General features: G+C 40.7%; 1 protein-coding gene across 41 annotated transcripts in view; it reads right to left on the bottom strand.

Annotated features, from left to right (window-relative positions):
* Positions 1-5000, bottom strand: part of LOC113800282 (enolase-phosphatase E1) — an 86640-nt gene that overhangs the window by 22139 nt on the left and 59501 nt on the right. The gene's annotated exons all lie outside the window — the stretch shown is intronic.

Here is a 5000-nt window from a genome sequence, read left to right as displayed (position 1 = left end):
CCTGGCGATGCCCTATTTTTTCAAGGGGAAAAGTCCGCCTTTTCTTTTAAGGCAGCGGCGATGCGTGTGAGAAAGGGGGGGGGGGGAGTACGGTACATGCAGGTACCTGTGCTTATTTACCTGGGAGACGCTTTGGAAAAGATTCGTGTGCTTGTATAAAAACTGGGGATTCGTGTCAATTCGTGTATGCTCGGTTTCTTTATGGAGTCGAAAAAGAAAGAGAGAAAGAAGACAAAAATGAAAACAAAACAAGAAAAACGAACAAGGAGGTAAATGAAAAAAAAATCAATAGACAATAAAAAATGTCTGAGGCAAACTACGCAATACGTTCACGTGAAAAGAAAAAAAAGTTTCGAATTAGGGAACGTAAAGAGAAAATAACAAGGCTTCAGCTTAGGAGCGAAAGAGGAGCTGCGGCGACTAACTAACCCTCGCTTGACGAATCATATAAACGCGGCTTAGTATAGCCTGCAAAGTAATGGAGAAAAACAAAGGTATAAGCGTTGTTATCTGTGCACAGGAAGAAGCTTGAGTTAACCTGTGTGATTCTAGAGCTCTGATTTAAGCTGTGGGATTCTAGAGCTCCGAGTTAAGCTATGTATATCTAGAGCTTGAGTTAAGCTGTATGATTCTAGAGATTTGAGTTAAGCTATGTGCATCTAGAGCTTGAGTTAAGCTGTGTGATTCTAGACTTTGAGTTAAACTGGGTGATTCTAGAGACTAAGTCAAGCTATGTGATTCTAGAGCTTGAGTAAGCAGTGTGATTCTAGAGCTTTGAGTTAAGGTATGTGCATCTAGAGCTTGAGTAAAGCTGTGTGGTTCTAGAGCTTTGGGGTAAACTGGGTGATTCTAAAGCTTGAATTAACCTGTGCATTTCTGCATGATCGTGAAATGTTGCTGTTCCAGTATAAGCTATTTGCATGTACATATGATCACCCTGTATGCTGCTTTGGCATATGTGTCTGTCCCCGTGTACGAGTATAATGTATGATGAAATGGAGGAAAGTTCAAATGCATATATAATGTATGAAATTAAAGGCAAAACAAACATGAATAAATATATGAACGCTCATCAACACATGCGTTTATGAATATGAAAGTACGTATGCATATATACATATATAGAAACAAACATATATACATATATACATACAAATACTTATAAGAACAACTCTTCTAGATAATTCATTTATATTTTGCTACACGGGCGAGCAGGTACAGAAGAAAATAGATATGAAAACATAAAAGATAATTAGAAATATGAAAAAACGGGACATATTTCTAGCTAAGGTACGCTTTGATTACCTACCCTGTGGTTGTGAAGCATCATGTTTATCTTTTTTTATTTTGGCATCTTTTTCAAAATCAAGTTTTGGATACATGCACATATGTATATATAAACACACGGGCATATGCAGGCATGTACTTGTGTGTGTGTGTGTGTGTGTGTGTGTGTGTGTGTGTGTGTGTGTGTGTGTGTGTGTGTGTGTGTGTGTGTGTGTGTGTGTGTGTGTGTGTGTGTGTGTAAATCTTAACGAAAACAATAAAACGACATTGTGTTTTAACATTCTGGAACACTTTATCTATTTTTCTGTTCTAGCTACCAAATATTACATCGAAACTCCAACCATAGGTCGTTCCAGCCACAGACCTCAAAATACGAATGAACTTACGTTTCTTTGACATTTTTTCCTTTGGCATTTCTACTTCTTTTATGCGTTCTATGGCTTCTTCCCTGCTGTGTATCGTTGTTACTTTTGTTGTATAAGTGGCTGGTATTTCCTTTCTCTGCTCTTCTTTCGTTAAGTTTTGGGAAGCAGAAAGTAACTTGTTTCAGGTTTAAACCAAAATTCTGGATTACTTCTGTAGACTTTCCATCGGTTTTATCTTTTAATTAGGCTTCAGTCGGGTTTAAGTGAAATTCATTTCACTTCTAAACTTGTTTCTGTCATGTTTTAAAGTCTTCTGATCTTCTCTAGTCCAAGATTTTCTTCTCCTTTCGTAACTTGGTTCCAGAACGTCTAGGAAACCATTATAACTGTCACTCCGAAAGACAACCACAAACTAGTAATACCCGGTAGACAAGAACGGAATAAAATCAACACGCAGTTCAGATATAAACTGTTAGATCTCGGTTCCAATATCCTTTCTTATTTCGCCTCCTCTCGCTTAACTTCAGAGGCACGGAGAAGCTTCTCTGAAAGTTTCATGCCTGACATTTGTTGCGCGCTGACGGGAAGTTCAGCGTTCACCTGTTGCTGTTGTTCTGTTCAGTCTTCGCTCAGAGTACTTGTCACTTGGGGGATTCACTTTGCTTCTCTACCCTGGTGTGTGTTCTGCGTGTGTGCGTCTGTCTCATACAGAGAAGGCGGGGGAAATGAGAGAGAGAGAGGGAGAGAGAAAAGGGAGGGGGGGGGGGTAGAAGAAGAGAAAGAGAGGGAGAGAGAGAGGTCAGGAAAAGGGAGAGGGTGAGGGAGAGGGAGAGGGAGGAGGAAAGGAAAAGAGAGAAGAAAGAGAAGGAGAGAGAGAGAGAGAGAGAGAGAGAGAGAGAGAGAGAGAGAGAGAGAGAGAGAGAGAGAGAGAGAGAGAGAGAGAGAGAGAGAGAGAGAGAAATGCGAGAGATAGAGAGGAAGAGGAAAGAGGGGCTAAAAAACAATCCAATAGAAAAAAAGGGAAAGAGAGAGTAAAGAAGCGAAGAAGCCAATGAGAAAACGAAAGAAACAGACACACAAAATAGGATTTAACACGAAACCGCCGACGAGACAGCAACACACCGCCAAGTCCTACGCACGCCCCAGCACTCCCCTTCGCTGCTCACACACTGCGCTTCCAAAACCCCGGCGGGAGGAAGAGCGACTGCGGGAGAGGGAGGAGTCTATGCACAGCGAAGCCCGGCCACTGTCAAACACTGGGAAGCGAGTCACGCCGACCCTCTGCCTGTACCGTCGCGACAGCCTTTGTCCTCCCCTCTTCCCGCCTGCCCCTCTTCCTATCTCCCTCGCCCTCTCTTCACCGCTTTTCCCCCTTTTCTTTCCCTTCTCTCCTCCCTTCTCTTTTCTCCCTTTCGCAGCTCTCTTCTCTTCTTTTCCCTTCATTTCTTCCCGTTTTTATTCCGAATTTCTTTCATTGTAGCCATTATCGATTGTACATGTAGCTAATAAGTCTACGCATTCATCCCGCCTCATTTCAATATCTAACCTATGGATATTTTCTGTATATTTTATTATTATTATTATTATTATTATTATTATTATTATTATTATTATTATTATTATTATTATTATTATTATTATTATTATTATTATTATTATTATTATTACTACTACTATTATCCTTGTAATCATTATCATCATCATCATCATTATTATCATTATCATTATTATTACTACTTATTACTTATTTTCATTTCTTTTATGTAAACACACATACACGCGTGTGTGCGTAAAAACATACTCCCTCCGATCTACACACACAAGGTATGTATGTGGGCGAGTGTGTGTGCTCTATACATGCTATCCATTACATGTGAAAATCTATAGAGCACATTCATACATACCGCCCGCAGAGAAAAAATACATTGTGCTTTTACTTGATTTACCTGGTCCTTATTCTTTTGAAAATATCCCTTATATCATATTCCGTGATCACGTAGCCAGTGCGTGTTTTACGTTTCACATTTCTATTGTTTTTATTTTTGGATTGGTTTTAAGAGCCCTCAGCGAGCACGAAGGTAGACTTAAAACACTGCCAACATTAAAAAAAAAGTGTATATAAACTTAAAACACTATCACTTCCCTTATTACTTTCCTAAGAGCTGTTCGTAGCTACGTTATCTCGCCCACACGCCACGCACTCACCTCATATCTGAGTAGCCCTAGTTAATGAGTCTGCCAGCCCTACCTTTTCTGCATAAAACCCATACATAACCCCTTTGCTCTGCTAATGAAGAGAAGGACGACAATGACCTTCGAAGCGCATTGGTTCTGTGTATGGTTCGATCTTAACTTAGACACATTGAGATGCAAATGCTCGTCTGAAGGGTAGGCGTGTGACCTTCAGATCCTGGGAGGTATAGGAGGGGGGTGGTGGTGGTGGTGGTGTGGGGGGGGGGGGATGGTGAGTTGCCTGATGTCTTATTCATATTCATGATGGAGAGAAATCCAGGCGTGAGCGAGAGGAAGACAAGATGTCAGTCACTTCCAGTCTGTTGTTGACGACGAAAAATGTCACATTCTGAAATAAAGATTTTCTCCGGTCTTCTCCCCTTTCTATTCCCTTCTCCTTTGCCTTTCTCTCTTCCCTATTTCCATATTCACTCCTTTCTTCATCCATCAAGTTATTTTCTTTCTATTTCTTATTTTTGTACATTATTTACATCATCGTATTACCTCCACCAACCTACCCACATATGTGCTTAGCTTTGTATCCACCTGTTGTCTTCTCACCCACGACCGATCTACCCACTTCGATCTATCCACTTCCTCACGCTCTATCTAAGCATATCCACCCATTCGTGACTCACCCACCTCTCCACTACCCTCTAGGGCCCCTCCTTCCACCTAAAGGGCGGGACCTTTTACTTTATTCTATAATAATATTTATCTTCTATTCTTTTTTCCTTGTTTTTTTTTTTTTTTAACCGAACACATGTGACGCACCTTCTTTACAATTTACTCTTGTAACTAGAACAGTGCCATTTAAGTCAGATTTTTGTTTTTGTGTTTATGTATTCGTATATGTGGATATGTGCGTGTACTCAATGTATACATATGTGCATAAGAATACGCGCATGCCCCTCTGCAAAAACGAAAATCAGGTGACACCATTTCTCAGTCTGGAACACAAAGTACTGATTGGTCACCACGAAGCAAAGTCAATGAAATCTTTGCAGAGAGAGAAGTAATTTCTCATGCAAACCCGACAACAGAAAGTGGGAAACCGACACACCAAGGAGGACTTAATTCCATGCAAGATTCGGCGCCAACCCGTGGTGAGTCTGC

Source organism: Penaeus vannamei, chromosome 3 (genome assembly GCF_042767895.1).
Source record: "Penaeus vannamei isolate JL-2024 chromosome 3, ASM4276789v1, whole genome shotgun sequence".
Classification (NCBI taxonomy): domain Eukaryota; kingdom Metazoa; phylum Arthropoda; class Malacostraca; order Decapoda; family Penaeidae; genus Penaeus; species Penaeus vannamei.
The sequence above is the reverse complement of the archived record's forward strand: the minus strand, read 5'-3'. Positions and strand labels throughout refer to the sequence as shown.